Genomic DNA, 11,968 nt, shown 5'->3' with positions numbered 1-11,968 from the left:
AGTATGCATGCCTCAACAAGAGATCACACGTCTAGTGCAGCCAAATCAATAAATATTTTAAAAAGGTAAGTGCATGTGTGTATTAAATTTTGTTAAGACAAAGAATGTGTGGCACACAATTTTTAAATAATATATATACTTTTTGTAGAGTCATTATAGCAAATTGATTCTCACAGAATGATTTTGTAGATTTTTACAAAATTCTTTTATGCAGGGCCAACCTATGATTGCAATCGGCAAATGAGTGTGGTTCCATCTGAATGTTAGTTAATATTTTCATTTAAGTTAACAAGATAAAAGTGAAACAAGAAAGAGAAAGGTCAAAACTTCATTTGTTTGTCAAAACTGATTGCCTTGATCAATGAGATAATAGTTTTTGAATATTTTTGGAAGACGATATCCTCAATTATTTTGTACTGTTCACAATCTAACCATTACAGACACATTAGAGACACAATCTAACCATTGCAGACACTATAGACAATCTAACCACTACAACAAACTTTTAAGTTTAATTTTATTACAGCACATTTTTAATTTATTTATGCGATTGCAGCCACGAAATTAAAAGATGCTTACTCCTTGGAAGGAAAGTTATGACCAACCTAGATAGCATATTGAAAAGCAGAGATATTACTTTACCAACAAAGGTCCATCTAGTCAAGGCTATGGTTTTTCCAGTGGTCATGTATGGATGTGAGAGTTGGACTGTGAAGAAAGCTGAGCGCCGAAGAATTGATGCTTTTGAACTGTGGTGTTGAAGACTCTTGAGAGTCCCTTGGACTGCAAGGAGATCCAACCAGTCCATTCTGAAGGAGATCAGCCCTGGGTGTTCACTGGAGGGACTGATGCTGAAGCTGAAACTCCAATATTTTGGCCACCTCATGTAAAAAGTTGACTCATTGGAAAAGTCCCTGATGCTGGGAGGGATTGGGGGCAGGAGGAGAAGGGGACAACCGAGGATGAGATGGCTGGATGGCATCACCGACTCGATGGATGTGTGTTTGAGTGAACTCTGGGAGTTGGTGATGGACAGGGAGGCCTGGCATGCTGTGATTCATGGGGTTGCAAAGAGTCGGACATGACTGAGCGACTGAACTGAACTGAACTGAATTAATTATTAATATTTTCTCTATCACTTAAGTCTAGACAATGAAAATAACAACATAAATTCCTTATTTGTATCATTTTCTGATTTCTATGCTCTAAATACTCCCCCTATGACCACTTTTAAGCTACTAATATAACTTCACTGAATATGGAGTTGGGAAGCATCACTGCATGCGTGTGTACACAGTTGTGTCTGGCTCTTTGTGACCCCATGGACTGTAGTCTGCCAGGCTCTTCTGTCCATGGAATTTTTCAGGTAAGGATACTGGAATGGGTTGCCACTTCCTCCTCTAGGGGATCTTCCTGACCCAGGGATTGAACCCACATCTCCTGAATCTCCTGCATTGGCCGGCAGATTCTTAACCACTGAGCCACATGAGAAGCACATCATTAAAATAGATGTAAATAATGTCAAGAACACAGATAGTAAAAATTCACTAAAATCATGAGGAACGGATAAATTTTGAGCATTATATGTTTTTAGTATAAATTATTTCATTGTAAGTTGTAAACTACAAGAAACATTGTAAGTTTATTTAATTTTTAGTAATGACTAGCAATGGACTGACAAATTCCTGAACATAAAACATCTATTCTTGTGATTCAGTATGGACTAGCTCCAGTACTGTTGGAGATGTTATAATATCTTGAAATATTAACACTTGTGTTTTTTTTCCTATACTTTCTTGTAGCTGATTATTTCCCTGTAACTCAGAGGTAGCCGTGCTGCCTTGAGAAGAAGCATGACAATCACAGTGCAAAGGAGACAAAGGCTTTGGCTGCATATGTTAGATTGAACACATGTATTCACCACAGATTTCTCCTGAAATCCCCATAAAGGCATAAACCAAGAAGGACCAAAAGAATGGGAGAGGAGACAATATAACAAAATTTGCAGTATGGAAGCAGATGAATAACTCATAGCTAATATCCTAGTCAAGGGAAAGCTCAAATCTAAACTTGCAGAAGGGAAGGGACTAACAAGCTAATTCAAGCTGTGAACTCTCAAAAAGCTCAAGAATCGGAAAATAAACTTGGAAGGAAACCCTGAGAAAACAGGACCAAAAAATAAAAGTTTAAAAAGATAGAAGATTGAAAATAGATGAAAATCAAGAATTTCAGAAAGAAAAACACAGAGAAAACAGAAGGGAAGAGATTATCAAAGTCATAATTCAAGCAGGTTTTCCACAACTAAAAAGACATGACTTTCAAGAGTTAGAGAACTCACTAAGTGCTGAGCACAATAGCTTTAGGAAGACCATACTGAGGCATCTCATGAGAAGTTTTATTTACTAGGGACAAAAAGAAGTTCCTAAACATTTCCAGAGGGAAAGAGAGGCCATGAAGAGCTAGAATTAGGAAGGAATTGACTCTTTCACAAAGCTTCATCCAAGAAGACAATGGGGCAATGTCTCCAAAATTACAAGAAAAATGGAGTCAACCTAAAATTCTATATTCAGCCAGATTGTCAAGTGTGAGGATAAAGACATTTGCAGATGTTCGTGTTCTTTTTTTTCGGCCGCACCTCGGGCAACTTACCTGATCAGGGATCAAATCCACACCCTCTGCAGAGAAAGTGCAGAATCTTGACTACTGGACCACCAGGGAAGTCACAGATACTTGTGCTCATAAAGATTGTGCTTAGTATGTGCCTTTTGTCAGAAATTATTGGAGAATGTAGTTCACAAAGCAAGCGAGCAAAACCAGGAAGAAAAATGTGGGATCCAGAAAACAGAGGATCCAGCACAGGAAGAAGAAGGGAATCCTCAGAATAAGCATGAGGGAGATCCAAGAGCAATAGCTGCATAGCACTTCTAGAGAACAACTGTTCATTTGGAGGGAGCAGGAAAGCAGAGGGATCCACCAGGGATGTTGCTGTCTAATGAATAAAAATAAAAATAACCTGATGTACTTGAACATCATGAAAGGAAATGTATAATTCTGGAGGAATTTTAGAGGATGAGTCAATTATAGGAATATAGAAAACTAAGCCAATAATAAAGGTAGTTTTTAATTGCAGGAAAAATTTTAAAATTGTACAAGAAAGGAAGTGTAATTGTTTTGCACTGCTTGGTCATGTTGAGTTAATCAAAAGTTACGTATAGTATAATCATATAGATAGAAATGAAGGACGAAAAGAATGCATGTGAAGGTGTGAAGTAGGGCATGGGTAGACAGTGTTATAAGAGGGCCGAATCTTCACCCTCCATAGTAGGAAGCTAAAAGATATGAAACTGAGCAATCTCAAAATAGCAGCAATACAGGGATGTCACTGAGAAAGACAGAAGCAAATACTAGAGAATATTTACCTAATATAATGGAAAAAAATGTTGTATTTGAGAAGTGGTACTCAGGGTAGAAAAAGAGGGACAGTATACCACTTTTTCCCATTATGAGTCTTACAGTATTATTTAACTTTTAGAACTCTGTTCAAAGATAAACTATTGTTTTAAATAAAAGAACAACAAATACCTACTTTATTTTTTCCAAATAGTCCTTTGAAAAACAAAGTGAATGAAGTGAGGAAAGTGATAGTGGTATATGGGGGAAAACTTCAGCCCTAATGGTTATATAGTTCTGGACAGTGGTAATTAGCATCAAAAATAATCACGTGGTGCTCAGTTGCTCAATTGTGTCTGACTCTTTGTCAACCCACGGACTGTAGCCCAGCAGGCTCCTGTGTCCACGGAATTATCTCTTCAAGAATACTAGAGTGGGTTGCTATTTCCTTCTCCAGGGTATCTTCCCAACCCAGGGATTGTACCCGTGTATCCTGCGGCTCCTGCATTGGATTCTCCTCAGTGGTAAAGCGGATTCTTTACCACTGAGCCACCCGGGAAGCCTAAAATAATCACACCCATGACTTTTAGAAAGAAAAATATAGGGAATTGAGGACACATAATAGGGGAACTCAATCCCATCTGGAGTTTGTTGCAGGTTTCCATGTAGAAGCTTACAGTTCAGCTTCTACATGGAAAGAAGAAGCTACATGGCAGCTTCTACATAATCTGCCAAGGAGACATATTATGAACAGATAATTTCAACACAAGGCAGAAGTAGAAAGGATAGAAGCACACATAGATGGGTTTAGAGCACAGAGGAGGGGATATAGCCCAGTCTAGATAGGTCAGTAAAAACTTGCTACAGTGAAGAATGACTGAAGATATGCAGGAGGGTAATTAAGTCTATAAAACAATAGTCAACCTGAGCAACTCAGCTCTTTTGGTGTTTTATTTTTTTAACTTCTTTGGTAATGTTTTAACAAAGAACTCAACAAAGACAAACAGTGCTTTTTTCAAATCACTGTACATTTAATATTTCATTTAATCCTCAAAACAACTCAGTATGGCTGACAGATCATTTTTCAAAATGCTACTTGAGAAATAAAGATATAAAAGAAACCAGATACTGACTGAGCCTCTTTCATATAGCTAGTTAGTTTTATATCTGAGATGAGAATTCAAGGTCAGATGAAAATTGTCTGGGAATTCAAGGTGGTAGTTTCTTATAGTTACTGAAGGGTGAGCCCCCAAATAAGATTTTTAATATCTACAGCATTCGTATCTCACCTGAACCTGTTGGGGTCACCAACGCCGCATAACCCTACTGGAGGATTAATTGTTCCAACCCTAATACTTTGGTAAGTTTTATTTCTGAATTAAAAATTGAGGTTTGTAATCTAGCAAAAGATGTTTTACTAGAATGCATGAATTTATTTATAGGAAAAAATCTTCAAGAAACATAAAAGTTAAAATCAGACAAAGGAATGACCTTTGCTATGGAAAAACAGAAGAAAAATCAGGTCTTTTCTGAAAAATCTGGGACACTGAATCATTAGCAATATGCTTCCTCCCTAGGGATATAGGTCACTTTCAATATTTGCCAAAGTGTTAGATCAGCCAGGCACTAGAAAACATTTCTAAGCTTAGTAACCGAGCTGCTTCGAAGTCTTTTGGTAAAAGTTTAAAACGTCTCTGGCCCCATTTTATAGAACATATATCTTTGGTATGTGACATTTCTCCCTAACTATATTTGTGAGAGAATAACCATCTATTTAACAATTTTTATTATGTATCTAGGGGCTTCCCTGGTGGCTCAGTGGTAAATAAACTGCTTGCTAATGCAGCAGACACAGGGTCAATTCCTTTAGAGAAGGAAACGGCAACCCACTCCAGCATTCTTGCCTGAGAAATCCCATGGACAGAGGAGCCTGGCAGGCTACAGTCTAGGGGTCTCAAGAGTCAGACACGACTCAGAGACTAAACAACAATAATTCTGCTTCTAGTAAGTGTACCATGTATAAGGTTGTTTTGTTGCAAAATTGCAATGATTAGAGCTCTGTAAGAGGGTTTGGGGACAGAGGAGGAATTTGTAATTTGAATAGGAAAATCTTAATTATTCAACTGACTAAAAGTATGTCAGTCTTCTCTGCTTTGCAAATAAACTAGAAATCAGGTGTAAACTTAGATCAAGAACAAAACCTCAGAGATCTCTAAGCAAGAATACTAGGGTGGGTAGCCATTCCCTTCTCCAGGGGATCTTCCCAACCCAGGGATCAAACTTGGATCTCCTACATGCAGGCAGATTCTTTACCATCTGAGCCACTGGGAAAGCCCAGTAACCTAAGAAGACAGGCATTAAAAAAGAAATTGAAGCAAATTTGTTGTAGGGTGGAAAATGAGAAAACACAAATACTTTTTTTTTAAGAATTAAAAGCTACCTGAAATCCCACCAACCAGAGAGAAGGATTATTAAAATTTTAAGAAACATCCTTCCATACTTTATATGTATATATGCATCTGTACAATAAAAACTATATATTCTGTTTTATAACTTGGAATGGAAATTTTAAATTTTTTAAAAAATTAATCAATATATCATAAGCATATTTCTATGTCAAGTGAGAAACTAAAATGTCCTGTTAGTTATCAGGGCTCCTCCATCCATGGGATTTGCCAGGCAAGAGTACTGGAGTGGGTTGCCATTGCCTTCTCCAGAGTTATTACATAGTGTGTTATTAGATTATCAAATTTCCATAGAAAGATCTTTATTTGGGAATATCAGAAAATCTGAGTTTTGATGTATATAAACATTAAAATGGTGGACATTCTTATAACCAAAGTCTTTGGAATTCCTTGTTAGTTTCTGAAGATAACCTCAGAAATGGAATTGTAAGTTATATTGGTGAAGATTCTTTGGTTGCAAGCAACAGAAACCCAGGTAGAACTAACTTAAGGAAAAAGGAATAATGCATTGGCTCACATTCATTCCAGAATCTTTTTGAAGTAGCAGAGTTTTTGTTCATTGGAAACTATGAGGATATGTCATTTATTTTCCAAGTTGGAAAACAGATCTACTCAAAGAAAGCTGTAGGAAATGTTTTTGTGTTTTTACAGTTCCCACTTCAGACTGTTCCTCATTTCTATTCTCTGATGAGTAGTCAGCTAAGCAATAAAGAGGAACTCTGCCGATCTGCAGTGCACTCTCTCAGGGCAGCAATCTCCTCTTCAGTGTGTTGGTGCTGAGAACTCTAGCTGCCTTGTCCTCCCAGGACCCTAACCCCATCTTCTCAACTCAGAGAGATGGTGATGCTCCACTCGGGTTCCCCCTCTTTGCGATGTGGTATGAAAACTCTCCCAATGTTAAAATGGGGTAATCATAGAGCTAATTTTGTTTGTTACCTTTCTCAGAAATCACATCGTTCTGTACTGTCTGATGTCCAATATCTAAAAACTGGTTTTTTTCCTCATGTATTTTCTCTGTCTTTTAAATTGTTTCAGTGAAAGTGAAGTCACTCAGTCATGTCCGATTCTTTGCAACCCCATAGACTGTAGCCTAGCAGGCTTCTCTGTCCATGCGATTTTTCAGGCAATAGTACTGGAGTGGATTGCCATTTCCTTCTCCAGTTTCGGAAGGAAGGTAAATGTGGTCCCTGTCACTTCATCTTGGTCCGAAATGAACTATCTGTCTCAGCAATGATTTTTGGCCTGCCTGTCATGTGCCAGTCATTTGCAATCCTTCCTTTTATATAGCAGTGATCAAACTACAGGAAAATCAGAAGTTGGGATAGCTCCAGGAACCTCAAGACCCAAGCATATAAATGCTACCAGATTTTAAGATCTCTGTTTCTCTCTCTTTTTCCATTCTTGTGTCTATGTATTTTTTTGCACAGTAATGTCAATCTTTGCTTCTATAGATGAAGTGAATTCATGAAGAGTACACAGACAAAGCAACCTGTAATTTCATTCTTTCAAGCTTGTCTATTTTAGAAGAAAATGAATCTTTTTCTCAACTTCAGTTTCAAAAATCTCTAGAAAGGAATGATGAACCCATTCCTTGAATGAATCAGCAGGGCTGGGGAATCAGGAATTTAAACTGACCCAGTCTGGATCATGTGCCTACCTTTGTGCCCAGAGATCTGGAATTTTCTAATCATATACAATCACAGAGGAATCAAGTGAGCAGCCACTCCAATTTGCATCTAAAGTTCTGGGCATACTATTTTTGATACTTAAAGAACTACTTTGAAATAGTTTTAAACTTCATGACATTCGCCACTGGTTAGTATTAAGGCTCAGATGCTTGCCTAATATGTTGTGTAAAGAAGCTAAAGTAGAAGTGCATTCTCGGTTGCTTCAGTCCTGTCTGACTCTTTGTGACCCCATATACTGTAGCCCACCAGTCTCCTCTGTCTGTAGGATTTTCCCAGCAAGAATACAGGAATGGGCTGCTATGCCTCCTCCAGGGGATCTTCCCAACCACAGGCAATACAGCTCCCATCTCTTGCATATCATGCATTGCTCTGAATTCCCTGGAGCTGAGAGCCACTGGGAAAGCCCTAAGGTAGAAGTAGCCTTAACATTTAATTAATGAATATGGTTCAGACTAGCAGTATGTTATTTAAAAAAGCATATGAGGATCCAGAAGAACAAGAGAGAACATTAAAAGGCAAAGGAGACATTTAGAAACTACCAAAAAGAAACTTAATAATAAGTTTGGGAAATATTTTCTCATTCATTGAGCCATGGTCAAGAAATTCTAAAATATCAAGGGTAGCTATGTCGCAGTCTGGGCAAGAAAAAACTTTAATCTTGGAGTCATTTTGATTTGTCTCCCCACTCTTTACATTTTCAGTCAATTATTTATCCAGTCCTGTCAACCTTCATGGGCCTCTCCTTATCCAAGTCACTCTCATCTCTCACTTGGATGCTGGAAAGTTCTGCTGCTGCTGCTGCCGCTGCTGCGAAGTCACTTCAGTCGTGTCCGACTCTGTGCGACCCCATAGACGGCAGCCTATGAGGCTCCCCCATCCCTGGGATTCTCTAGGCAAGAACACTGGAGTGGGTTGCCATTTCCTTTTCCAATGCATGAAAGTGAAAAATGAAAGTGAAGTCGCTCAGTCGTGTCCGACTCTTAGCGACCCCATGGACTGCAGGCAATGGCACCCCACTCCAGTACTCTTGCCTGGAAAATCCCATGGATGGAGGAGGCTGGTAGGCTGCAGTCCATGGAAAGGTCTTCTAGCCTCCTTATAAGGGAGGCTTGTGCTTGCTGCCCAGCATCAATTTCTGGTTTTTCTTGGTAGCTGGACTCAAAAATTTCCTTTGGGGGAAAAAAAAAAAATCCCTATCTCATTCTCAATCGTGTAATTTGGGTGGGATTAACCTCACCTTCAGTTCCAGAAGTGGATTTTGGTTAGTTTAGCTACTCAGTGAATTCCTAATGATGTAGTGAATTCACTAATTCACCTATTTCTCTGACTATACTGATTATTTTAGACCAAATGAGACAGAATGACATGCTTGTTGGGGGCTTCTGGGAGCTAACTTCTATTTTTCCTTTGTTTCTGTATAAAAATGTCACTTTCTCAGGAAAATTTCCCTAATCTCACAATTTAGGTTGTCCTCCCATGCTGTACACTCCTACAATTATTTTTTATGATAAATATTGCATTTGTAATTACTTATTTAAAGTCTATCTCTTTTTAAAGAATATGCTCTCCCTGGGTGCGGATCTTCCTATCACTGAAATATTCTCAGAGTCCAACACAAGACCTGAGACCATATACACAGTGAACAAATCAACAGACCAAGAATGAACACGGAGCTCAGAACCTATACAGAAGGTAAAAAACGTATTTTAAGAAGGAATGAACAATCCACCAAATCTAGCTTAAATGTCAAAATAATATTCATGAATCTGAGTATCTTGGTTTAAATTCCAACTTAGATTGGGCTAAGAGAGGAAATGTGAAATCTTATCATGCCTTTCAAGTCAATTTTTTTTTTTTTTTTTTTTTTTACAGAGAGCAAGAAATCTTTATTATCTTGAATGCTGGTGCATAACCAAAAGCAAGCTTAATTAGAGGAGGAGACAGAGGGAAACTTCAGATACTGAGGTGGATTTTTGGGTAGAAAACCCTTTAAAACTTTCAAGGGTTGTTCATAGTGTCTTTTTTTAGATGTAGGGCTTTCCTTTTACTGGACAATGTTCATTTAACAGTTCTTACATTATGAAGTTCAACCAGAGTCTTTTGCCTGTAAAGTTAAATGAAAAAAGAGAGCAAGTGAAACAGAAAATTCTCTAGTATATACAGATGTTTCAAGAGTTTGTGTTCTTTGTACCTTCATGTACATTTTACAGTCTAAATTTGAAACTTTATTAAGGATGTCTTAAGTTTTGACTTTTAAATATGTTCAAGGCAATGAATTTTCTTGAATTAAAGATTACAGTAGCTTTAAAAATGATCAAGATATATGTACAAACAAAATCTCAGTTGTTCTTGGAAACACATTTTAATAGCACACAAGACACATACTTCTTTTGGGTCTAGATTATCCTTTGAGATACTGAAGAATACTCGGTAGATTTATTTTACACTAAAAATTTAGCCTTAACCACAGCTCGGATAGATCACAAAATTGAATCTTTAAAGTTTTCTCAATATGCTTTCAGTCCAAATAACTCAAAGACATCTTATGTCCTAAAATGGATACATCAGTTACTTTTTTTCATATAATTATCATCAGTGGGCTCTGGTACTGGCAGTCTGTCTTGGTCATAATTTATTCTTGCAAAGCCATTCCTTACAGTGAAACATGAAAGATTATCTTCCTCAATGCAAGGAAATTACTCTGAATAAACAACAAAGTCAAAGCCATAAGTGTCTCTGGACATTCTTGAAAACAGGTTTCAACAGTACTAAGATACTCTTCTTTAACAATTTTCTTTCTTTTTCATAACTGTGCAGTCACTACCTTATTCTACTCAGCAAAAAAAAAAAAATTTTTTTTTGGGGGGGGAGATTAAGTTTTTCATTGGCACAGAACTATTTGGAATGAACCCAAAAGACAGTGGAATGTTGGGTCTCTCCTCAAGCAGCTTCCTCCTCTCTTAACAGCATTTAACTACTCTCTGTCAATGATCTCATCACAGCCGAGTTCTTCGGTCAGACGATTGACAACCATAAGTGAAAAAAGCTCTTCGATAAAAGCTAATTGATCAAACGGGGTCTTCTCATAATGCATCTGAAACCCGCCATCCAGAGCTGCTTCTCTGGCTCTGGAGATTCTCAGAAACATCTTGTTGGCTTCTTCAAGGGCCGCTGATACTCTGTAGCCCGCACCACTGAGCGGCTCCTCTTGAGGATAGTCATAGTCGTCCTCCCAGTCATCGAATTCCTCGCCCTCGTCCTCGCTCTCGAAATCAGGGCGCGCGATCTGGCCTGGCTGCTCCCCGGGGCTGGGCCGGCTAGCGAGTCCTCGGGGCCCCTGTGGCTCCGCCATTGGCTGGGCCGCCTCCTCCTCCGTTGGGCCTTCCTCCTCCAGTTGTGGCGGGGCCCGGCGCGGGAGGGGTTCGGGGATAGCTCCCGGCTCCCGCCGCCTACCTCCATATGCGGAAGGTCACTCACCAGGAATCACATCCATCTGCAGATCGTTGCTCTCCTCACAGAGCTCGGACAGCTCGTTCATTTCAGACATAGTGCAAGCAGCTCAACCTCCCCACCTCAAGTCAACTTTTGACTATACATTCCTTATCTAATGTGCTCTGTGAACTCATCTGTGTCTATCCCTGTGCGTTGTCATCATTTTGGAATTTTCTTATTCACTAATTCAACAAGCTTGTATTCATTATCTCCCCTACTTACCCCTGCTATAGATGCTAGAGAGAGGATAAACAAAATAAGGTCCCATAAGAAATTTACAGTTTAATTAGAAAGGTAGATGTGTAAACAAACTATAATATCACATTGTAATTGCTGAAAGAAGAGAATAGTGATTATGACTTGCTTTAAACATGGGGTGTTATTCATCAGAGGTCTTTCAGTTAGAAGTGACAGAATCCCAACCTCAAATAGCCTAAGCAGAAAAATGCAATCTACTGGCTCGTGTAACTAAGAACTCCAGGTTTGGAACTGAACTGAGGAACTCGAATAATATTAGGGTTGGCTCTTGCCATTTCTGTCTGGATTTATTTCTTGCTGTTTGGCCCTCATCTTCTTCTTCTGAAGATGGATTCTGAGGCGGATTCTGTGGTGTACCATTCAGAAGCCACTTTTAGGATGGAAGTACTGGTTTTCCCCAACTATGGGGAGTGTTGGTGTTGATGGCTTAAGGCTGATTGTCTCTCTCTGGGAATTGCTCTTGCACAAAGGAGGAACCTCACTCAGAGCCAGGGCTATGCTTCCTCCCTGGGAGTGGCTTGCATCCAAAAACTGACCAATGAGAAATACCAAAGCCTGGCCTCTTTCCTTTACTGAAGATGTATCTGAAGACACATTAAAGCTTTAGAACTATCCATGTGAGAGGCTGAGAAGTTTGAGGAACTGAGATCTGACTTCTGGCAGATCTGTTCTATA

At 38.9% G+C, this 11,968-nt stretch overlaps 1 pseudogene; it reads right to left on the bottom strand.

The window, feature by feature from the left end:
* Nucleotides 1–10,517: 10,517 nt before the first annotated feature.
* On the bottom strand, nt 10,518–11,090 carry LOC128045760 (EP300-interacting inhibitor of differentiation 1-like; annotated as a pseudogene).
* Nucleotides 11,091–11,968: the final 878 nt, after the last annotated feature.

The sequence above is a fragment of the Budorcas taxicolor genome, chromosome 3, assembly GCF_023091745.1.
Source record: "Budorcas taxicolor isolate Tak-1 chromosome 3, Takin1.1, whole genome shotgun sequence".
NCBI lineage: Eukaryota > Metazoa > Chordata > Mammalia > Artiodactyla > Bovidae > Budorcas > Budorcas taxicolor.
The sequence above is the reverse complement of the archived record's forward strand: the minus strand, read 5'-3'. Positions and strand labels throughout refer to the sequence as shown.